At 42.0% G+C, this 24,968-nt stretch overlaps 1 protein-coding gene and 1 long non-coding RNA gene across 4 annotated transcripts in view; one reads left to right on the top strand and one right to left on the bottom strand.

Moving 5' to 3' along the window:
• Window positions 1–15,894, bottom strand: part of ZFHX4 (zinc finger homeobox 4) — a 149,105-nt gene extending 133,211 nt beyond the window's left edge. For 2 of the 3 annotated variants that reach the window (XM_032127887.1, XM_032127903.1), the window contains exon 1: window positions 15,499–15,894. The gene's annotated coding sequence lies outside the window, so the exon portion shown is untranslated. Of the gene's footprint in view, window positions 1–12,968; window positions 13,520–15,498 lie in introns of those variants that run through there. The other variant, XM_032127897.1, reaches the window with a different exon arrangement.
• LOC116452955 overlaps window positions 13,581–24,968 on the top strand; it is a 30,492-nt gene continuing 19,104 nt past the window's right edge. Inside the window, exon 1 of the long non-coding RNA XR_004243636.1 lies at window positions 13,581–13,778. This is a non-coding gene — a long non-coding RNA (uncharacterized LOC116452955). The remainder of the gene's footprint in view (window positions 13,779–24,968) is intronic.

Raw genomic sequence — 24,968 nt, 5'->3', positions numbered from 1 at the left:
GTTTTTATTATGCATAGTCTTTTGTCATTTTTTTGTTCTGCAAGTTAATTTGACTGCTGTGCATAAGTGAAGTGAGCAATTCAGTAATTAACTTTGGTGTTTTAAAATGTATGAACTTTAATTAGATTTCATTATAAACAAACAAATGTCAACCATAATTATAAGTTCCTTGGTTTAACCACATATTATCCCTTTTCAAACAAACTTGATGTCAGACAAATTAAAATCAAGCAGCCAGCAATTTTGAGTTGAATTTTACATGATCTGCCAGTAACCTGATTACTTTAACTTCAATATCATTACAGGAAAAGTATTTCAAGAAAAATAATTACAAGAATTCCAACAGGAGACAAGCTTAATTGTATTGATTCAAAAGATGCATGTATATAGGAACCATGCTGGAGGAATAATGTTATCTTAAATCTACAGTTACTATTAAAATTATATTGTCTGGCATGAAAAAGGCAATTTGAGATCAGTGTCTGGAAAAGCAGAGATACAAAACTAACTGAAATAATTATCTTTTCACCATTATACTTTAAGCAACAAAATATCAATGAGGAACAACTTCAAGGCATGAAGGTTTGCAGGTTTATTTACTGACTGGTGTATCTATTAGTACCAGGAACAAGTGGAGCTGTCAGGACATAATGAAGGTAAATGATTAGTTAGCACAGAGACTGAGCTCTTCTTCAATGCAATAAGAGTTAATTAAAGTTTACCACCAAACATCAACCAAAGCAGGATGTTGATCAGGTTTCAGCATTAAGTGCAAACAGACAATGGTTGGCAGCAATTAGTGCAGCTATCAAATGACATGCAATTATAATTATACATTTAAAACAGCTAAAGGCTTGTGGAAGGGAGGGAAGAATCCCATCAGCTTCTTTGACTATGTACAGTCAAAGTGCAGGAAACAGGTATCACATATATCGCTTCAATATTGTAAATCAATAGAATTAAACAAAAAAAAAAAGGTTGTACAAGCACATTATCTGAAAAAGGACAATCCACTGTACATGAAATGGAAGAAATCTGCAGGCAACTCCTAACAAAGATAAGTACTAGTTAGATTAAATAAATTACTTTAGTGCTGCCACTCACACTGACACGCATAAACAGGGAAGTGTTTGGGGTTTAAAGACTGGTGGCTGCAGCTTTACTACACATTTTTATGCCAGACTCAAGGTTACATGGTATCTTTAGTCCCTGTGGCCACATTCACAGCATGAGAAGGCCCAGAAGGACCCTGGGCCCGAAGCCCATGACCACAAGAGCTGGTTTCACATGCTAGCTGCAAGCCTGCTGCGAGGAAGCCTGGGCTTACCAGAGGCAATTGCCTGGTACCTGAGCCACAGCCTAAGGCTCTGCCACACATCCCCTCCTCTCCTTCCCCTCCAATCAGCATGTGAGCCAGTTCTGCCTGTTCCCAAACTTATGCCCAAGTTTAGGGAAAGCAAAAGGAAGCGAGAGATTTCCACCATGGACAAACGCTGTGCATCGCACAGTAGCGATGCAGATGCACAAATAGTCCAGAGCGCAGCGCGGGCCGGTGCTGCCACCGCCATGCGCTGCTCCCGTTCGAAGGCCTTGCGGAACGGTGGCAGCAACCAGATCAGTGATACAATAGAGGCGGTAACAGTTTTCTTCTCAGTTTCCCAGTAAAACTAGAGGAAATATTATAAACTTGCATCAGCACCTTTAATAGCAACACCAAACAAAGGAAAAACTGCTCTCCGCCCAGTGCTGACAGCCTGCTGAACGCCCTCAGCATGGAGCTGGGAAGTTAAAACACCCCCAGTTCTGCAGTATCAAACACACGGGACATACAGCAAAGCAGGTAAATAGCCATTATTAACTGGTGTAGGCCGACAGACAATTAGCTACACACATCCAGTATCCAGACAATTCTCAGTAACTGCTCTGTGCACTGGAGATGGAATAACTCACTCCCACTCACTCCTCTTGGGCTGGCATAGTGCAGCTAACGGGATTACCTGTAAGCACCTACACTGTTCCACATCAGCTGAATAGGTCTGACAACTAGGATCCCCACCTCACAGAAATTAAGATCTCTTCAGCATTTTTATGGACAACACAGAGGGAAAAGCACCCTGTTCTTCCTAGGTATGTAACAGGAAGCAAGACAAAGCTTTCCAGAAGACAAGTAGCAAGTTTCCAAGAAAGCTAAGCTGTGACAAATTAAAACCTGATGATGAGAGGAGCAAAGGGGTTAGACAGTGGGATTCATTGCTGAAGGATACCACTGAAATCATGAATGTACCAAGGTTAAAAAAAAAATAATGGAAACTCACTGCCAAAATTATCCAGAGTTATTGTAATGAATGTGAACAAAACAAAACCAAAAATATAAATGGTAAGGGATATTAAATCTTGTTTTTCAGAGGTCTAAAAAATTTGCATTTGCAACCTTGCCAAGGCAGGCATATACAATAGGTTATCCACGTCTGCCTACTGTGATATTCTTCAGAAGCATTTTGCACAGACTAGTCAAAGAGAGAAAAGGCTGGCCACCACAGAATCCCAGTTTGGCAATCAGTATGTTTTTATATTATGAATTACCCCCTGAGTAAAGAAGTGTCTACAGCAGGGAGACTATCCTCATATTTTATTTGCATTAACCCATGCAAAAAGATCATCAGCATCAGTTCATATTTAAATGCGGCAATAATTTCCACTGTGTCAAATTCAGTAAACCTTCTTTTAAGATTGTAAACACCGTATTTTTTTAATGCACTTTTTTTTTTTATTTTAGAAGGAAACACATGTACATATGCAAAATGCATTAAGATGGGTTTTGTTAGTATGTTGGCTACCAGTTGTGATTTTCACTGGAATGTGCACACGTTCACATTGCTAAAATTATTTTAATAAAATGCTTTACTGCTTTTCATAGTTCCTGGGCTGAAGCCTAGAGCAGTTCTACAGATTTTTTTTTCCCTAACAAACCTCATTTTCCCAACTAATTCTGTTATGCTAGGGATTTGTGCACAGAGTTGGCTAATCCCAGTATTTCCCTAGAGCTGCATCTAAGCTATGGCCCACTCCCAGCACAAAAGTGTCTCCAAAAGCCCTTTCGCCCCCTTCAGCACTGATACACTCATTGGTCCTGACATTTTCACTTCAGCCATGACAAATGAGCTGATGGCTGTGATCAGATTGCACACGAGGACTGCTTTATCAAAGACGTATCATTAACTCTCATCACTGTCTTCCATTATGACTCTTTTGGTCAAATCTGTTGTGAAAATGCAAGTCAGTTTAAAAACATAACCTAAACATAGCAACAAACAAACTTCATTAAAAAGCAGGAAAGAAAACCAGACTCGGATGGGATCAGAAAGAGTCTAGCGTTAACTAAATGTTTCTCTGGGGATTTAAGTAACTGTACTCAACCTCTGCCCCAGTGCAAACATGGCAGTTGACCGTCTTCGAAAGGTCCCTTCCCCCACTGCGGACTGTGAGCACTACTTTGCCTTTTTTAGAGAAACAAAAATATAGCAGCAGCCATCAAATATGTCTAAAACCAAAGTCAACTTTTTTTTCCTTTTTAGTCTCTGAATCACTTCACATTCTGTGTGTCTGCTCTTATCAAAATATGTTTCTCAAATAAATCCCTTAAAGAATATAAAATTTTCATTTGAATCACAGCCACATAATCACACTGTTTTCTGACTCACATTAAAAACACCAACATAAAGCACTGTCTGAAACGGAAATCGCTCAGCTCCCTATGAATACCACAACCTTTTCTGTCAAGTTAGAACCTAAGTTCCAGTTACATGGTTCTTGTTACATCTAGAGGGTTTACAAAGTATATATTTGTTGTAACGTATTCTAGCAATTCATCTGAGAATACACATCTAGCGGAGTCAACTGTAACACAACAGATCTTGGGAATGGAGGTCATGCTTTGAGATAAAGTGCTATTCACTTTTGGACCATGCAAGAAGCTCTTTATTCCTGTTCTTATTGGCATCAGTTCCCCCTTACCAGAGCAAGAACAAAGCCAAGTGCTCGTGTGAGGTTTATGAATAAATCAGAGGTGAGCCACTTTAAGTGCTGCCCATGATTTCCTTGTTGACAGTGAGCACTTAAACAGGCTTCTATGACCAGCAACTCCTGGCAAACCTTAATGGCTCCTAATCTGTACCCTGCTTCATTTCAGGAAAGAAATGACCTACCCCAATTTTTCTCAAGTCTTCACCTTTTGTGCAACTACTGTCCCACCTTTTTAAGAAATTCACATTTGGGAACTGTCCTGTTTCAGTGCCAAGTTTTCACATAACACACAACATAAAAATCACCATTTTCTTCCCTGAAAACAAATGACAGCTAATAAAATATTATTATGCTGTGCAGCCCAAGTAATTCCCAGACAAACCATTACACAATTCAGCGTTTGTTTAAATTGCATAGATTTTTAAATGAACCTAAAAGATATGCAGTATATTTGCCTCCGATTATTAAAATCATGTAAAAAATATGCTGAGAGCAGATTCAACCCTTCTGTACAGCTACAGCTGAAATCAGGAATGTTTATAAATCATTACCACTGACTGTTTTAAAAATTCAAACAGTCTCAAAATCTATTTTTAAATAATACTAACATTGAAAATCAAACTGATTTCAACAGTAAACTCGGTGCTGGGCCAAACAAATCTGGTCCGGAACATTAGAATCCAGCTGTGGCATGACACTAGGTGTTTCAGTATGTACGTCTTTGATGCACAAAACCACTCAGAGACCTATGCTGTTCAACATTAAAGCTGTATCCTGCATGGAGAATAGATTTCAACATGGAATGAAATCCTTCATTTTTAAGGACTCTTTTCCCTTCGCAACGCCTCTTCTTCCCCCCGCCCCCCCTTTTTGACATGTCACCATCTCCAGATGGCTGAATTGACTCCGTAGTAGCTGAGTTATTGTCAGGCTCCCAGTTTCTGCTATATTTAAATACTAACATTTTTTTACTCTGCTGTCTCTTGTTGCCTTTCCGCCCACTCGGGAAAAAGCTGTGATTTCAGTGAGTGTTCCCCTCGGGGCCAGGGGGCGGCTGCCTGGCAGCGCTGACCTGCCGCTGCTGGAATTGCGGCGGGTGCCTCAGCAGATGACGCTCTTCTTTGCAAGGGCCTCATCCAAACCTGGGGAAATCGATGAGGCAGCGCTGGACTTTGGAACAGGCCCCTCAGTCAAAATTGGAATCTGCAAAAATACTGGGGAAACCACCTGTCAAGCGAGAGAGAAATCCATGGGCCAGACCAGTTAGGACTTAAAACTCCAGTGATGCTTTTCACTGGAACCGAAATATCTGTCCCAATGCACTAGCAGACGACTCTGTGAGAAATAATATTTTTCTTCCCTACAGAAATCAGTTGCTCCTGCTGGAAAAAGTCCCAAAGCACATTGCTTTGTTTTAGCAGAGTGATTCGTGGTTTTGTGTGCATGGGGTGGCACTTCCCACCCCAGAGATGACTGCACTGCAATGGCAAAAAAAAATTATTTTTTTTTGTGAACAGTTTGTGAAAACTCAAAGGAACTGAGAGACTGAGAGGTGACATATATAAATAAATATTTTATTTTTGAAATGTTACATTTTCTTTAATTTAAACCCTTGGTGCTGTAAACAAAATCAATAACCATGTATCAATTAAAAAAAATAAATAAATAAAACAGAAAAGGACCTGAGTGAAACCCACAGGAATAAATTCCCTGTTTAAGGAGCTACTTTTTACTCAGAACCTTATCTTCTGGAGTATGGAAGGCATGGGAAGAATTAGGTGGTAAACAAGAAGAATCTTAATTAAAGGTGGACAGCCATGGTTTCTCAAACAGGCAAACAACCTGCATTTGAAAACGTCATGTAACACCTGGTAAATCCAAGGATTTTTTTCTCCCCTCTCTTGCTATGAAAGCTCTGGTCCTCTGAATACCAAAAATCAAAGGACCATCCCCAACAGATAGACATAAGTAATGTTTTTGCCATGAAAAAGAGATTATTCTTATCTGTTACACTACCATCTTCTGGAACAAGTGTGGAAACAACTGGGATTACTCCAGGTTTCCATCAGTGCCCCAAACACTGGAGCACTACCAGTGACAGGTGCCTTGTCATCTCAGATTAGGTGAATTTATAAGGCAGCCTCAGTGTCAAAACAGGGAGGAGCAAGCCTTCAGCAGCAGCCTCTCACAGACCCTCAGCTCTGCTGTTACCTGGTAAAAGGAAGAGAATTGACCCCCTCAGCATCTCCGGAAAAACTCTTACTTACAGATCCTCTGGTGCCTTCCTTAAAAATGGAAATGGTAGTACAAAAAGAGAAGAGGAAAACCTTTTGAATTTGATTTTATGGGATTATTGTCAAGTGGTAACTGCAGGCCTGATTCTTTTTCCACTAATATCAAAACTATCTGTCTTGCCAGTTTAACACCCATGTTATTCCTCTAATTTCAAGGCAGTAATTATTAATTTAGTTTGGGGTGAATGGGAGAACCTAGTTCTTTAGGTTTTATGTGTCATAGGCACACATCAAGACAGGCCTTTCATATGGATTTCTTTGTTGCAGAAACAGAATGTTTGTCTATTTAAATACAGTTTAAAATGTATATCTAGTGTGCACATCGCTTGTTCTGCGGAGACTGCTGCAGCCTATATGGTAAATGTTTGTTTTCAGAGTCACCATGGTCTTTCATGTACATACAGCCTTTAGATTGTGAACTGTTGACCTGAAGGACTAGAACACCTTCTTAGGAGCTGGGATAACCTATCAGATCACTGTGAGTACTAAAAGTCTGCTAGATTTGTCTGTAAAGAGAGCCCAGTTTATGTGTGTTTCCTTAAATTTTTTCTCAAAAATATAAAAAGCAAATGAAATATAATTCAGACAAATTACAATCTAAATATATATCTCTCTCTCCTTCTTCTTTCTTTTAACTGAAAGCCGATTCTGAGTAATGTGAACATAAAACAGAGTGTCTTGATACCGCAAACTTTTATTTTGACCATATAACTTAGTTAAACCATTCCTCAGAATATTTTTTTTAAGCAGAAAATGTAATTCCTCAACAAGTCTGCCATATTTCAGTCTGGCGCAAACTTTTCTGGTTAGTTTGGAACACGGCAAAAGTTGCAATAATAATGAAAATACTGGTATAAAACTGCTATAGAGTGACTATATATACAAAAGGAATAGAGTGACGTATTATAGACTAAACTTCCTGTTTTTATTTATGCAAAAGAAGTTTATCTCTACAGGTCTGCAAAATCCCACTATCAATAAATGTGTTTATTAACGCTTTCAAAAACAACAACAAATCTCAACAACTACCAAACAAAACCTACTAGGTTTGTTATACCTATTCAGTAAAAGCAACTCATACATGTCTTAGTTTCTCCTATCTGTGCATCTGTTCACACAAACATATTTTGTGTTACATCTTATTCTTTAAAATCGTGAATCCTAGAATCTCAGTGTGCTGGGTTTCTGCCCATTCAGTAAGAATGCAGACATCACATAAGTTACTATTAACCCATGTGTTATCCAGTTCTACAGTGGCTGGAACTTTGCCAGAGACAACACATGGTGCTTGGTTAACAATATTTTAAAATATAAATTAATTTATTTTTTTAATTAACACATTTTTCTTATGGAAATACACTAATAAGCTCTTCCCAGAATGAAAGATATACCTAAGAATATTCCTTTCAAAGAAGTTTTAAGGAATTTCATAAAGTAAGCAGCAAAACATTCTAAAACCCCCAGAAGGTCTTTATCTTTGTTTGAAAAAAGAGAATTTTTTGTGACTATTCTTCCCAAGCAATTTCTGAATTTACAGTTTTGGTTCATTTATCCATAAGCAATCCTAGTTTCTTAGAGGCATCTCCAATGTTTAAATATTATCAGACCAAGCCCAATACTGAACTAACAAGCATTTACAAACTAACAAGCATTTGCAAACTGGAAAAAATCCCCAAAACAAGTTAATATTTAGTCTGACTACCAGGAGTTTTCCACAGTAGGTCTAAATCGGTAATTATGTTGACCTGATAAAAAAGAGAGCCTATTTAATATGCACACATACAAATAATTATTCACACTGCATTTGATTTACATATGTACAAAAGAACCACTTCCCACTTTCAAAAGTGGCTCAACACTTATGGTATTTTAACTGCCCTAATTACTGTTGAGAGAACATAATTAGAAGCACTGATCACATTGTCAACAGCTAACCAGTTGCAGCCCTGGCTGGGGGCCTGATCCTGCGCTGGCTGGAGACGAAGGAGGCCAGCACTGATGGCAGGAGGAGGCCAGGGCCCTTCTCGCCCCCTGAATCTACGGGAATCTAAATGTTTTAAACAACCTGCGTACGCTGACACAGTCACGCTGAACACCCCGCTCCTTATGTGCATGTATCAATTGCTATTTCAGTAAGCTCTCTCTGTTTTCAAAGGCGAGCGAAGAGAGTAATTTTTTCCCCAGCAAGGTTCCTATACCACTTAAACACTTAGCACTGAGTCAGAATTCATAACTTTTTCCAAAGGAGAAACAGTTTAATAATTAAAACAGATATTGACTAAACCCTGCTTCCTTGAATACCAAACTTTTATTAGATTATTATGTGTTGATGCATAATTTCCATTGGCAACTTTTAAGTAGCTCCTTCCTCCCTGCCGGCCCTGTCCTCCCTCCTTCTTTCCCCCAAGCAAAGTGCTGGGAATCCTTGATACCCAATAGTCAATATTTGGTTTGCCTGTCATGTTCCTGGAGCTCCCCTCCATACAAACCTGTGTTTCTCATCGTTTCGCTGCACTACTCTTGTACGTGTTACTTCACATGATGATGTAAATTCAGGGCATCTTAGCAATTTGCTAAAACCTGAGCTTCTGCTTGTTTTCTCAAGTCTTGGACAAACATAACTTTAGGGAGAGCTGAACATAGGCATAAAGAAAGAGGAGCCTGCATTTTCATCTTCCTTTCATCTCAGTCATTCAGTCAACCATTCAGTGCCCTATTCAACAGAGCTTTTCATTATGCAAAAAAATGCTAATCCTTTTCCGATGCTTTCACACTTGTATAAACCCCCATTCCTTCGACTGAAAAGCAATTATATCAGTTTACCTTTCTGTCAAAAACAGGATTAATATTCCAATACCAGAATCTCCTTTATTTTCCTATCTTTTGCTTTAGGAAACTAGAGATTATTAGTGGCGGTATTCCTTAGAGCAAGAATACATTATTTAAAATATGATTATTTTAGCCAAAGCAGAAGGGGGAGGGGGGAGGGAGAGAAAAAAACTTCAGTTGCTGCGAACTCTTTTCAGTGACAGAACTGACCTTCCCTTTGCAGAGGCCTGAATAGAATGAGCCTCACTCTGGTCTATTAATCAGAAACAAATTATGAAAGAATGTGGCTGGACTGGTTGACACTATCCTGTCTTGGGAGACTCAGTAACAGCCTAGTAACAATGTCCTCTTCATGGGTAATGAACAGCCATGACAAATGGGGCAGAGAAACTATTTATTTGCATATGCAAATTCTCACACAAGGGAAACATGTACAAACAAGTGTCATTGTAAGGTGGATTAGGCAAACAACGCTTTCTTTTAGGACCACTCTGCAGCCCAGAACATTAGTCAGCACAATTAAACCAGTCTCCATGGAGACTAATGAAATTTCACCATGGTATGAGTTAAATTAGATAGCTAGTTATGTGTTTTCACAATCCAACTTGAAATCCATTATTGTTTCAGAACAATACAGCAATTGTGCCTGGCTGATCTTTGCCAGCTCAACAAGCTCCTAAGTTGACAATTTGCATATGTTAATATAATTAAGCACTAATTACATGAAACTTGTACATATTCACATGCACTTTCCCTGGGCGCTTCTCAGTTTGAACCTTGGCCAAGTCTTTAACCCTTTGAATGAATCTGGAGCAGCAAAGCTATGCCTTCTGGGTACAGCCCCAAGGCAGATGCAGAAAAGCTCTTCATTTATAAACACAAAGCTTAACCTGGCTTCTCATATTTCTATCAACAGGCTAGAAAACATTTTTGTATGTGGTGGGGTAGGAGAAAGGCCGAGGGGTGGAGGGAGCTGGATTGGAAGTTCTTTAGACACCCAGCTCTGATGCCCTTTTTACATATGAAAACACAAATATTTACCCACCTAACAGGTCACAAACACATGTATTGCCATTGTCACAGGTCTTCAAGACCTGAATTGTCAAAAAATAGATCAGGTTTTATGTCAGTGCTCTCAGATCCACAAAAATGGGAATAAGAAAAGGAAAAAAGAGCAAGCAGTAACTAATGAGCTTTACATAAATATATGCAGAGGCAATTAAGCAGTGTTAATTACTATGACAGCAGTTAATTGAATATAATTAGATATTTTAAGCTACTGACTAAGGCATAGTTAAGATTAATTTTATTGAGATTAATTGTAAATAAGAATAGATTAACTGTGTTTTGACAGGCATAAAAAGTAGATCTGCAAATTAACTAGGAGAGCAGAAACTACCACAAAAATCATATATTATCTTAATGTCACACCTCAGAATCATCTGCTCAATAAACATGACTTTTCAAACCCAAACAGACAGGAATCTTGAAGAAAAACAAACAGCTTGCAGAGATTAAAGAGCCTTTTGTCCTTTTTCATGTGCATTTCTTTTAGCAGACTAAATTAAGCGAGTCTGGTGTACGTTTTTAGGAAGGAACATTTCACACTGAATGGAAAAAAATGTTCTATCACATATGAAATTCATGCAGCTGTGCGGAACCTAGTCCAGATGGTCTAAGACTATAAAACAACACTAAATGATAGACAGTAGGGCCTTCCCAAGATTATGTGATAAAGTCACAACCTCATATTTTGACTTAAATTTTCTGTCATGTATTGTTTCCTTCCAGATCAGATAGCTCCATTTTAATTTTTAACTGATCCTGAATATTCAATGGAAACTCTCAATAAACATTACTGATAAGCATATGAGCAGAAATCATAAAATATTTACAAAACGCCCCTCGGCTTCATTAAAACAATGCTGAATTCGAAGTGTCCTGGTTCCCCCACAATACTAAACTGTTCACACCACTTAGCTTAAATAGGTAAAAATGCCTGGTTTTAAATATGCTTCAAAAAAAACACCATAACACATTCTACCAGCAGATTAATTCATGCATGCTGCTTAAGAAAATTAACAACAAGGCTGAAGAATGCTGAACAAATCACTAATAAGAAAGGAGCTTCAATTGATTTTGAAATAAATCAATAGGTGATTAACACAATATTTTTAAAGCAGTAGAATGTATATATATTATATAAGCATATATATTATATTTTCAATACCTTTTTAGCTCTTAATCGAACAAGGGCTTTACAACAGTGAGCATGTCCCTATATTGACTATCAACTTCTTTGGAATGCCTTTAGTCTTTTATAACGAAAATCCAAAAAACGGTCTGTGAAACAAGGCTACGACAAGCCATTCTGCAGTGAAAGATTTTAAATCATCCAGCCTCTTCTAATAGACTTGAGACTTATTGAGGTAGAAACCATAAAAAATGAAGAAGGGAAATTTAATCCCTGAAATATTGATTTGCACATTAATATCATATAGGCAGAGGGCAATTTGGCTTCATGGAAATGACACATTGTCGACCCTTGGTGAAGTCAGAGCCAATCTAACTGCTGAACATGTCTGAATCTCAAGAGTTATTAAGGGCTTCCCTTCTTGCCTTTATGACTTTTCTTCAGCCTACCAATGCAATCTTAAATGTATTATCTTTAAGAAATAATTGTAAAACCTCAGGGGTTTTCCAGTTAATGGAAGGGAGGCTAAACCACATCAGATTCTGAAATGCAACATTAAACCCTTGCAATCAACAAAACCACCTCAATTCTCATCCATCCAGTGCAGGATCTAATATTGTTATTAGAGATAATCAAATTTCATTGTGTAAATTTAGGCTCATGGTCAGAATGGAAGCAGTAAATTCTGCAATATTAAACAGTGATTTTTCTCAGCCCCCTTTATATGTTCTTTGATGGTGCACTATCTCCACAAATAAACCTAAACTATTCAAAAATCAAGGAACACATCTGTCGCCCTACTCTGAAAGATGCATGCAATGTCATTTGCCATCTCCACAGCTTTCCTTTAGTTTTAACTTGATCTAGCGGATAAGTTCCATTTTAGAGAATAATAAAGCAGTATCACTGCATAAACCAAACAGCAGGTACTATTACTCTGACTTACACAGATGGTTTACCTGACCTTTCTTTGTTCCTTGGGCAGGTTTCACTTTTGCAGATTTACGACTTTTCCCTCTATATTTCATTGACCCTCTATGTTCATTATCATAAAAATGAAAACTATTGAATACATGTTTATGTTGGCAAAGTCCAAAAAGCCCACAACTAAAGGATAAAGAGATGCTACAATGCACTGTGTGGATCTCTAGATCGTACACTATAAATATTCAAACACAGATAACACGAATAACTGAATAATCCTGGTGAGCCTCAGCTCTGGAGCCAGGTGCAAGAGGTTAAAACAGCTGGCTAGCCATCTTTTATTTTGTGTGCCTTCCTACCGGCTGAAACCGCAAACCCTGAAAACTAGCAGATATTCCCTCAAGGTTGATAGTCTGATTTTTTTCATTTCAACCAGTTTAGTAGGATCCCCCAGTCGAGAAAAGACAGAAACTCCTTAAATACAGGCAGTTGAATAGGAAGTGGAGCAATGATGATTAAGGCTCTTCCCCCCCACAGCCCCCAACCTTCAACCCCCCGTTTATTTCCACGATCTTCTTTGTGCACCTTCCCATCCAAATGTTTGTATTCCTTATTTCAAAGAAAAGCACTCCGGATCGTTCTGTCAGTTTTGCCAGTAAATATAAAGTAAAACAAGTGTTGATGGCACTGAGAGTGTTACATACCCAGGCTGTGTTTTTGCATTGCTCTCAATGGAAGCGATCGATGCCCATGTCACAGTCGCGTCCCAATCGCAGCCAAGTCTCTGCCTCAATCTAACCAACAACAGGCAGGGCTGCAAAGGCTTCTCACTACCTCTTCCATCCATCCACCACCAAACTAAAAATATAATGCTACATATGATCTTTTTAAACACTCCACCACCGCTCCTAAGGATCGAGCCACTGCAAATCCAGGGGAAACACGATTGCAAAAAAAAAAAAAATACACCATCAAAAAAAACCACCCTCACAGCAGCCACCCCAAAAGCACCCGAGCCCTCTCTTTCCACTCTCTCGCTCTCCTCCTGCCAACTACATAATCCTTGATAAAACCGGAGCAAGGCTAATAAAAAGAAAATTAAAAAAAAAAAAAAAAAGAGGAGGACGGAATGGAGCCGAGGAAATGCAACTGTCAGAAAACGGGATGGTCAGACTTCCTGAGTGAACCTGCCTGTGTCTGGCTTAATGTAAATCTCCACCATCTTCAGCCTGGCAAGTTGTCTTTTGGTTGGGCTTTTTTTTTTTTTTTTTTTTTTTTTTTTTTTTTTTTTTTTTTTTTTTTGGTGGGGAGGGGGGTGTTATGTTTGCGATCTCTGCCTTGGTACCTAAGGAGGAAGAGGAGGAGGAGGAGGGTGTGTTACTGAATGGTGGCTAAAGCCTCCTCGGGACGGCGCTGAGGTGAAACAGGCTGAACCCGACTGATGTGGCTCCTCTCTCGGTTGGACCCAGTGCCCTAAGCAGCCGATGAGAGACCCCCGGCCGCCCGGCTCGCAGGTAACAAAAGAAATACCAACCCGTGTGTTTTCTGCTGCCGCTGCTGGGGAGGCTGGGGGGGGGAGGGGGGGAGAACAAGATGCAGCAGGGGAGGAGTGGAGGGGAACCGCCGTAAGTTGGCATCGGATGGGGGGAAAGTTTATTAGCAATTTTGTAGGAAATTTCATGTCAGGAGAGACGGGGAAGCAGGGACGCGTCTGCCATTAGCCGCCGTGATGGGAAGGGATGCACTTGATTCTGGCACGAGCAGTTAGAGCAGGAACCGAACTGCGGCTCGCTGATTACGAGCTTTTTTTTTTTTCTTTTTCTTTTTTTTTTTTTTTTTTTTTTTTTGGTCTGTTGGCTGTCCTTTGTTTATACACCTTAGCCCTCGGTTTAAAAAAAATAATAGACGCCTGTCCCGCAAAACAACCACCACTCCCTTTCAAAAAATCTCAGAAAGGCTTCGCTGAAAACAGTCCCCGACCCCGCCCGCTAGAGCCTTTCCTCCAGAGCGGCTCGGCACGGCGGGGATGCCGCCGGCGCCCCGGCCGGCAGCCGCCCGCAGGCAGGGGCAGCCGCACATTCCCACATCCCTGCCAGCGGGGCCACTCGGCGCTCAGCCGAGCCGAGCCGAGCCGAGCCGAGCCGAGCCGAGCCGAGCCGAGCCGAGCCGAGCCCAGCCGAGCCCAGCCGGGCCGGGCCGGGCCGCCTCCCCGCGCCGCGCGGCGAAACTGACAGAGACGCAGAGCGCGCTCCTAACGGGCTCCTCTTCCTCCTGCTGCCAGAGCCGGCAGCCAGCAGCGCGATCCCCTGCGCACACACACACACACACGCCCGCACGGCCACCCTGCCTCTGCTCCTGAGAAACCTACCTGCAAAAGAAAAGGGGGGAGAAGGAGGGGGGGAGAGGGGAAAAAGCACCCCACACCTTCTCCTGTACACACGCACGCAGTCAGGGTCCCAACTGCCCTGCTAGCATCTCCCCCCTCGCCCGAAAGCGAAAGTTTGAGAGGCCGAGGGGGGTGGAGATGAGGAGGAGAGACAAGGAGGGTGGGAGAGCAGAATGTGCCTTCAAAAGGCACCTCAAAGTTTTGGGGGGGACTGAGCTGCGAACGAAGACTGCGAGCTCTAAAGGGGCTGGGAAGGGATGACTTCTGACAGCCGTAACGTCTTTCCTAATCTGACAGTATTCCCCCCTCCCCGAGCTCCCTAGAAAAAAAGAGCGAAATAAAAAGTGGGGGGCATCCCCCGAACCTCTTCTGCAAAGCAAGCAGGGTCTTCCACCTAATCTGAAAGTTACAGCCCAAAAGAGAAAAAGAAAAAAAAAAAGAAAAAAAGAAAAAAAAAAAAAGAAATCCACAGCCCCAAACCAAAACAAAAAAATATTACACAAACAAAACGTAACCCCCGGAATAAAAGAGAAAGGCAGTGAGAGAAAGAAAGAAGGGAGAGAGAAAAAGCAGCCCCTCCTTCCGAAATGAGAGCAAATACTGTACCTAAAAGTGGGGAAACAGGCAGAAAAAGGGGGGAGAGAGAGAGGGGAGAGGTACATGGGATCTGGGGATGTGAGTGTGTGTGTGTGTATGTGAGAGAGAGAAAGAGGCACAGAGAGAGGGAGAGAGAGAGAGAGAGCGAGAGCGAAATATCAAAGATTGTGCAAGATCAGCCTGGAAAGATAATCGATACTCGACCTAAATTTAACACAAACTACTCAATAAAAGTTAAAGAAAAAACTTACTTTCCATTTCCCCTCGCAGTTCCTACTGGATCTTCGCCTCTCTTTTTTGTTTTGCTTTATTTACTTAACAGCTGATCACATCCAAGTAAACGAGAGAAGGTTCATTAAAAAAATAATAAAAAAAAAATAATCCTCCAACTTTATTGGGTGAAAATAAAAATGATTGAGCAAGAAGTGGGGGGCATGGAGCGGTCCTTTGGGGTCCGGGAGTTGTTAAAGCATGTGCCGACCGCGGTCTCGCTGTTTGGTTGTGAAGGGGTTGGGAAAAGGAGGAAAGGAAATGAAAATCCGATATGTCTTTATTCTGCTAATTATTATCGTTTTAGCCCTGTTTAAAAAAATGGCTGATTAAGTTGAGTGCGCATGTCTTTGTGTGTCTATTCCCGATATGCACTCTGGGAATGAGAGAGAGAGAGAGAGAGAGGGGAGAGAGAGAGAGAGAGGAGAGAGACTGAAGAGAGCGAGGGAGAGGGAGAGCGAGGGAGAGGGAGAGGAGAGGGAAGAGGAGAGGGAGAGGTGTAATTAGTGAGGTGATCAACATTCTCCGGGCTGCAAATGACGCGCAGCCCTGGAGCCGGAGAAGCCGGAGCTGCCGCGGCTGCCGGGGGCTCGCCGGGGCTGCGGGAGCCACAGAGCCAGCCCAGAGAAGAAGGGGCAGCAGAAGGGAGCTCATGGATACAAACACAAGTCTGCAAACTTCATTAGTAACACAGACACACACGCACAGGCACACAAAGTAGATGGCTAGGGAAAATTAAAAAAAAAAAAAAAAAGAAAAAAGAAAAGGGAGGGTGGCAGACTTGCTCTTTTAACTGTTTGGAAACTTAAAAAGAAACAGGTCCAAATTAATTATTGCATCAGGGAGATATTTCTGTCTGTCTGTTCATGTCTTACATTTTCTCTCTTTTAATGGGGATTTAATGAGAAAAAAAATTGCATCCCATTTTTTCAATGGGCTAATGAATGTATCACACATCTGTAAAAGGAAAGGTATACCTAAGGTAGGGAACAACTACCCCTACAGAGATAAAGATGGGTTTATTTACACATATGCACACAAATGCACACATGTGCGCACTCACACCCTACACATATTCACATACACTGAGCACATACAGTCACACAAAACATAGCACAATTTATTTGTTGACCACCGTGTCATTGCTTGGAGATACCAACAAAGTAAAAAGCAAAGCCTTACAGAATATACAATATCAACTGTAAACAGTCTTATCAAAATGAAGTAAATATCAGCCCAGGGAAAGGGTCTCTTTGCATACAATACAGATTTCATGCATATACATGCATCATCTTCCAGTTTCCCTGCAAGTATTGATATTTTATTAATATTTTATCTGCTATATTTTACCAGACATATTTCATTCTTGGGGGAAGGGGGGCACACTATTATGATGAAAAGTAGGGTAAAATGTACAGATGTCATTATAAATCGGAATCTTCTACAAATATTTTCCTGTGTGGGATTTAAGAAGATTGCTTCTCATTTGAAAATCTAATTATCTTAACCTAATACTGCAGATGTGAATATGACTGACACTTTCATTAAAAGATAATTAACTAAAACTAGGAATAGACATACTTTAAAATACCCCCTACTGAAGATAAAAACATGACTATTCAAAGAGCATCTGAATACACCGCAGGAACACGTGCAGATTTTTGATAATGCTATTCCAGAAATGGGTATACCAGAAATGGTCACTAAGTCACAGTTACACGCAGGAGATATTTACAGTACCAAGGACCCCGCGCAGGTGAACCGTAACCTTAGAGCTGACATGCCTTTGAAGTTCGTGATTCCTGCGATACACATCAAAACCTTGTCTTAGGCCTTAAACACTAAAAAGCAGCAGGAAGGTTTTATCACAACCTTCCATTAAAAGCATGCATGCACAACAACAACAAACCAGCAAAAACCAGGATGGCAGAAATATACACCTCTCTGGGCCCTAAACCTTCTACTCCAGGAGAACGTTTTGCAAGTACTGGAACTAACGCTAATAGGAAAATCCCCACCTGATGATGAATTAAGGCTGCCCTTAAGGAAGCACAGGCCAGTGTCGGGGAATCGACTGTCTAAAAGCAGATGTTTAAGGTCAGAGTGAAGGTCCTGATAGTTTTGAAGGAAGAAAGGGAAAAAAAAAAAAAAAAAAAAAAAAGAAAAGAAAGAAAAGGTCTTTGGAAAGGGGAAGGAAAAAAAGGATTTAAAAAAAAAACCAACCAAACCCCCAAAAAAACCAAAAAAAACCCGCCAGCCTGAAAGTACAGCTATTCCAAAAATCGGAATCTGCAAATAAAGCAGGGAAGGACCTCTACCCCAATCCAGAGAAACCTTACTTCAAACTTCAGGAAAATCTTCAAGACTCGAACTTAAGGAAAAGTCAGGGGCATTGAAGGGCTCTTGAGAGCAACTCTGTTGGTTTTCCAAGCCTCACCTAAGCATTGCACCAGCTCATCAATGAAAAAGGTGTGAGCATATGTATGCAGATTTCCACAGGCACTGTGCCCTGTCAATGAAGGTAATAAGGAAACTGGCGATATGCTGCATCGCTGTTTACACGGTGGAAAAAAAATGCAAACAGAGACTAAAAATGAAATCTCTGAAACCTGTTTACAGTTATCAGATTGAGGGAGTATGATGGAAAGAGAGCTTTTAGGTTTAAATGGTAAACGAAACGGGACTCTGATACAGAAGGATGCCATTGTCCATTCAAGTGCATGCCTGAAGGATGGCAACACATTTCCTAAGACTGAAGACAATTAAATGCAATGTGATGAAGAAACACCTGAGAACAATACATCTATTTCAAATTCAAGTGAAGAAACACGTATACTTAATGTCACGGAAGAATAAGGAAACGAAGATAATTTAGTTTTAAAGTCGTCCCCCCCCCGCATTTCCCCCCACCTCTTTTATTCCTAGTGCTTTTTTCCTGGTGAAACATCAATATCATTAATGTCATTAATGTCAAAACACCAAACGTCAGAACAGTCAAGTCATTCTTTTTTGGCTGTAGATTTTTCCCCCCTTTCTCTCGTCTTGGAGGGGGATATAGGTTTATGGTGTTCTTGAGTTACAGCTAAGGAACAAAGGAGGGGGGAATAAGGCAGGAATTGCGATAGAAGAATTCACATTTTTCAGGGTTTCTTCTGTCACTGTTTACTGTCCTTCTTAACATTTTAAACCTCTCTGTTTCTCTGTCTCTCCCGCTTTCTCTCTCCCTAAAAATAGTAGGTATCGAGGAGTGGGGGGTGTAGGGAAAAAAAAAGGCACTACGGGATGTTAACAGTTTAGAAGGAACCCGGGGATCGCCACGTAGATAGGAAAAATCGAAGAAGGTTAATTCCGGGAGGCAGCAGCAGCAGGTTTGTGGGATGTGATAAGAGCGGAGCGCAGCGCGGGCTGGGGGCGGCAGGCGAGGGGGGACCCGGCGCGGCCGCGCTGCGGTGCGGGGCTCCCGGCGGGCGGCGGGCGGGCTCCCGGCGGCGCGGCCCGGCCCGGCCCGGCCCGGCTCCCGCTCCCACTCCCCTCTCTCCTCCCTCTCTCGCTCAGCTGATCGCCCCCGAAGACTCTCGCCTAACCTCTCAGCTCCTCTCCTCTGGTCTCAGTGGACCCCCCGCCCACCTCCTCCGAACTTCTCCTGCAGGCACCGTTACATATTTTGGGATTTTTCGACCCTCCTGTTGAAACCACAAAAAGCTCTTGATAGTGACGTTACATTTCAAAGAAAGGGAAGGGGGTAAAAACTCGAAAAACCCTCAGCCTTTTCTGTCCTTTACCATCTCCAGTCTCAGCCCCAAGGAAAACTTGTTGGCCTGGGCGAGACGGAGCTGGTGGGGGCCAGAGCCCGACACTGACCATTCTTTAATAGACAAAGAAATCGTAGCCCAAACCGGGCTCTGTTACACCACGTCTCTCCGTCAAGCTCATTTCACTCCCTAAATCTGCGCTGCGGACACACAGGGGCACAAGGATCTGCATAATTACAGACATAGCCGCTCCCCTCTTTAATAAACCGACATAATTCCCTAATAAGCGTTCCCTTCCCCCACCTTCTTCTCTCCCCAGACCCCAACCCAAGGGAAAGGGGATCCATGTCTTTTTACTGCGTTCCCTAAGTCTATAGATGAGCTCAGTTTGAAACGAGGTATTACAAGATTTCAGTGTTACAGACCCTTTATCTGAGCTACAGACACTTTCAGATCCCCAGCCCCCACCTCCTCTCCTTTTTGTTGTCTCTTCTCCTCCCGGGGGCTATTTGACAAAGGCAGTGTGTTAACTAACATTTTTGTTTAACTCAGCAACTTCTTTTCAAAACATACTTAAACCTGATAGCAATCTCTTGTACTTTTTTTCTTTCTTTCTTTCTTTTTTTTTTTTTTCTCCGAGATGAAATTGACTCTGAACCCAAAGCGTTTGGCTATTATTAATAATGTCTTTCTTTGCAGGTATCATATATACAAATCTTTTGTTAATTTATAACGTTCTCCCCCCCCACCCCCCCGCGCCCCCACCCCCCGCAAAACATTCCACTACACACTAAAAAGGGGGGGGGGGGGTGGGGGCGGGGGGCGGCGAGGAGAAGAGGGAGGAGGGAAAGAAAACAAAAATCCCCGATCTGATTCCTGGAAAGTTTTGTTCGAAAAATAAATAAAACAACAATAACATACTGCATTTCAATTCTGCCTTCACTGCCCCAGATTTGGCATTCACCTACTGAAAGTGCGTCTAACGAGCAGTGACCTTAGAGAAAAATCACAGCCGAATAGTATAGACATCTCGCTGAGATTTTGAGCTAAATAGTGCCGATCCCGACTGGCTTTTTGTTCTTGTTGTTATTTTGGCTGGAGCCGTACAAAAACGCGCACCCGGACATTACTATAAATAAAAGCCTTCCAGGTCTAAGTCTGCTGCCGGCGTTTCCTCCGGAGCCTTAACAGCCCTTTTTCAGCTCCTTTCTTGGGCAGATCGCGGGGATTAAATGCCCTGAACCTGAGCTCCTGGCCTTGGATGGGAAGGGAAAGAAAAAGGGAGAGGGAGAGAGAGAAAGGAGAGGGTGAAGGAGCCAGGCGCCCTCTGGGCTTTCAGAGGTCAGCGCTTTGACAGTGCTCTGACCTCCCTCCCCTCCCGGCAACCACCCCAGTGTTTATAAACAAAAACAGTCAGGACTAGCCCCAAACAATAGCAATTCACCAACTTCACAGGCACTTCACCAGCTCTTATGCAAATAAAGGAAAACGACCGCTTACCACCGCTCCCCCCCATCCCCTCCAGAAAGCCCAAGAGCATATTTCCAGCAGTGATATATCCAAGGGAAAAATTTTACATTCTATCCTGGAAAAGGAGAAAAGGGGACTTCAGAAACAAAACGGTTCTGGTAGAAAGACAGACAAAAAGGAGAAAAAGCCAATAAAACTAGCGATCTTACTGCAGAAAGAGGAAAGTTATGAAATATTTATATCTAAATCCAGCAATCCACACTACCAATAAAACAGGAATCTTTGTTGTGTAGACAATATGCTAAACTACCTCTGCGACAAACAGCGATTATAAAGCAACCAGAAAAAGTTATTTTCGCCCAAGGAGTCAAGTTTTCAAAGAAAACGTGTGGATTTTACAGCAAAATAAAAGCCACCACCTCTGTGTTATCCGTAAAAACTACACATAAATTAAAAGCACCGTTAAAAGAAAAAAAACCTTCCAGAAAGCAAGCAACACATCTGATCTGACTTACAAAAAAAAGGAGTATAATTAAAACCATCTTTAATTATAAAAAGCAGCAAGCAAAAACTAAAGGAATCAATGATTTCTCCCCAAAATGTTGTCCGCCAAGGTATAGAAATGACAGTTCTATAGTCCTGCATTAAAGCATAACTGAAACTCCACAGTTCAGGAATTGATTACGCGATAAGGGGGGGAAAAAAAAAAAGGAAAAGGAAAATAAAAGGTCCTAATGATTTTCAAACTTCTGTTTAAAAAATGATGAAGATCAGGAAAGGTTGGAGGAAAAGTTAAAGGAAATATACCTCGAGAGAAAAAAGACCATCTCCTTTTCTTCTTTGTCTATCAGTCTCCAGTTAAAGCATATGGAAAATGTTTTCAAAATGCCTAGATTTGGCACATTGTCATTGCAAAGAGAGGAGCGCAGTGATGCTGTTATAGAAAATGGGAAATAAATTCAGGATTGGGTGCTGCCTCCTTCAATGCGGATTTATCTAAGTTTAATTTAATATTCCGCAATCACTGTATGATCGCATATAATTCACCAAGATTTTTAAGGGCTTTGCCTAAATATGTTGACCACAGGCACAAAGTAATTTAATCAGATTATTTCCTTCTTTTATTTGTGTTTATTTTTCTCATTAGAAACACTTTAAATTGCAATTGTAAATAGTAGAAATGATGGAATATTAGGTTTGGGGTGAACAAACGCTCAGAGAAGGCATTAGCTTTATTAAAATCATTCAGAACGTAAAATCAAAAAGCACAAAATGGTTGTTTGTAAAACACTAAACCTTTAATCGATTTATTGGCATTCCAATCGATTAGATAAACGGAAATCTATAGAAAACATAAAAGCATTTAAAATATTTTTCTCTCATTTATAAACAAAACTTTTCTTTTCAGTAGAAAAAAAATGTTTATCAAACGACTAACAGGAAATTCTTCAGATATCAAATTACGATAATAAAATTATTTCCACATGGAAAGGGATAATGACAATGATGACAGTAATTATAATAATGAATAATTCAACAGCCCTTTGACATATATGGAAGAGCCTGGTTCAAAAACAGCTTTTGAAGGGGGCTACTTTTAGGGGATTTTTAAAATGAAATTGAAATTTGAGGCTGAAATGCTTAGATTAAGTGACAGTTTAGGTGCATGTGGTAAAATTGCTTTAATTTTTTTCCTGCAGTTTTTAAGGCAGAATTGTTCGCTTTGACATCATCCCTTAAATTAAGTTACCACTTATTAGCAGTAAATAAGTATGTAAATATATAAGCTACGCCTAGATTTATGGGGGAAAAATTTTGTCTCCACGCCAGGGCAATGGGAATGGGGACCTTTTACCTTATAATTTAAGCAATTTGCCTAGCTCGCAGTGTACCTTACAGATTACAGAAAAATTGTGCAAGCAATAATGTATTTGACCACTTAAGTGAAAGAACACAAAATATTTAGGGGTGGAGGGTGGGGAACTGCAAGCCGGAGAAATCCAGCAATCAGCTTGTGGCATTCTGGCTGCGCGAAGAGGAAGTGTTGCTGTAACGGGTATTATGTTTATTTGATAAAGAAAATCAATGAAAGTGGCTGTAAAGTAGTTAGTGAGGCGTGTGTTTGGGACTCGGGTTGAATAGTGACTCCAGCGGGCTGGTCGATGAGCTCTAAGAGCTCTGGAAATCTAACCTAACCCTCCGAGTGAGCTCTCTCTCACTCAGTGCTGCTGCACCTTCCCCAGGCTGGGAGACTTCAGCCCTTGTCTCCTCCCTCCGTCTCCTTCCCTCTCTCCCCACATCCCTCCCTCTGTCCCTCCTTCCCTCTCTCCTAGTTTTCCGCTCCCGCTTTCCTTCTTCCCGTCCGCTCCAACTGTTCCCTCTCCCAGGTATATTTGCTCCCCTCAATTTCTCCCATTCTCTTTCTCTCTCACATTCATTCTCTCGCCCCATCTCTGCCGTAGCTGTTTCCTCCCCGTCCAGCTGGTTCTCTAACTTTCCCTGTACTTTTGAAACCCTTCTCTTTCTTTAATTCTCTTCCTCTCCTGTCCGGTATCAGTATTCCTAAGTTTTCTTAGAGCCTTTTTCCTATCTGTCTTCACCAGCCAAATTTATCTCTTATTTTGGATTGGTTCCTCCGGACATGTGCTGTATTAGCAATTATCCCTACTCATTTCCCTTTCACACACCCATGCTGAAGGGATGAGCACATCACGCTCTTTCCACAGTTGAAATATTTTAGACATTGGCTAATCTTCAGTGGTGCTTTACTTCAGACCTTCTGCAGCTATTTCCCCCTTTTCTCCCGCTATTCTTCATTCCCTCTAATTTACAACAGAAATGTTTCTCCTCCTCCTTTTCATTTCCTACTTTACAATTTCCTTTGGGGTTTCTAAATAGTAGTATGTCCTTTGCATTTTCCTACCCCCATCTCTTTCACTGTTTCACTCCAGCTATTTTGTTTACCCGGTTGCTTAGAGGAATATTTCTTTCCTTAACAAGTTTATCTCCGTCTTTCAGTCCCAGCCTATTAAAAAAGAAAAAAAAAAAAAAAAAAGAGAGAGACACAGAGAGAGGAAAAAAAAGTTGAGCTCTTTACAGCGAACTAACTTGGTTTCAAACTTCTGGTTTGGATTATGTGTCATTATCTATTTTCCCTTATCGCATCCCCCGTTGCCCTCCCACCCCCCCACCCCCCCGTCGCTAATAACATCTTTAGTGTGGTCAATGTTAAATATGGCAGATCTCTGAAAATGCCTCCTCTCCAGCTCTCTGCTGGAATTCATTACCCGCCCCACTCTTCCCACCGCGCCGTGTCTGCGGGGCCCGGCGCGGCCGGTGCGTGGAGCCCCGCGGAGCCTCCGGAGCGGCCGCGGGGATGCGGAGCGGCCGCTTCTCGCCGCCGCCGGGCAGCGCCCCCGAGCCGCGCAGCGCCCCCGAGCCGCGCAGGGCTGCGGCAGCGCCGGCGGCCGCGCGGGACCGGCCACGGGCGCTGCGCTCCGCCGGGGCCCCACGCCCGCCGCGGGAGCAGCGACGCCTCCGGCGGGGGCGGCCCGGGCAGGCGGCCGGCGGGGCGGGGGCTCAGCCGCTCCGCCGGGCAGGCAGGTGCGAGGGCCCCGCTCCGCGCCCCGCGCTGGAGGGCGCCGGATGCCCCTCGCCGCGTGCGCCCCGCTGGCGGCGGCAGTATCCCCTCCGCGGGAGGTGCTCGGCTTTCCCAGCCAGGCTACCTGCCCTCGTTTGTCTGGGGCAGGGAGGTGGGGTTTGGAGTCTGGCTCTTACTATTTTCTTTTTTCCTCCTTTCCCCCCTCCCTTTCTTTCTTTTTTTTTTTTTTTTTTTTTCCCTTTTCCCTTGCTGTGTCCTGATTGTCTGGAGTGGGATCTAGATGAGGGATCCCCCCTGGCGAAGTCACTCATGTGCTGCTGGCTGTGACACATGCTACGTGTGTCGCCTTTGCATGGTCCTGGTTGGGCCACATGCACTTAGCCTGCAGTTTAAGGATTTGCTTTCGTGTGTGTAGTGAGTACTGGAATAAAGCAGGATTTCAAAGGGTACCAGTAGAGTTGACATTTCAGGCCTGCCCTGGGTTTTAAGTGAACCTTAACCAGAGGAAACAATTGTTCCAGGTTAAATGGCCCTAAACTTTCCTTTGTTTCATTAATTGGGATCTTCTGTTTGGTTCTTGTGACAATTCTTCTAAAGAAGCCAGAGGAATAAATCTAATTCATTAATT

Source organism: Corvus moneduloides, chromosome 1, assembly GCF_009650955.1.
Source record: "Corvus moneduloides isolate bCorMon1 chromosome 1, bCorMon1.pri, whole genome shotgun sequence".
NCBI classification, from domain to species: Eukaryota; Metazoa; Chordata; class Aves; order Passeriformes; family Corvidae; genus Corvus; species Corvus moneduloides.
This window is presented reverse-complemented; position numbering and strand designations above follow the sequence as displayed.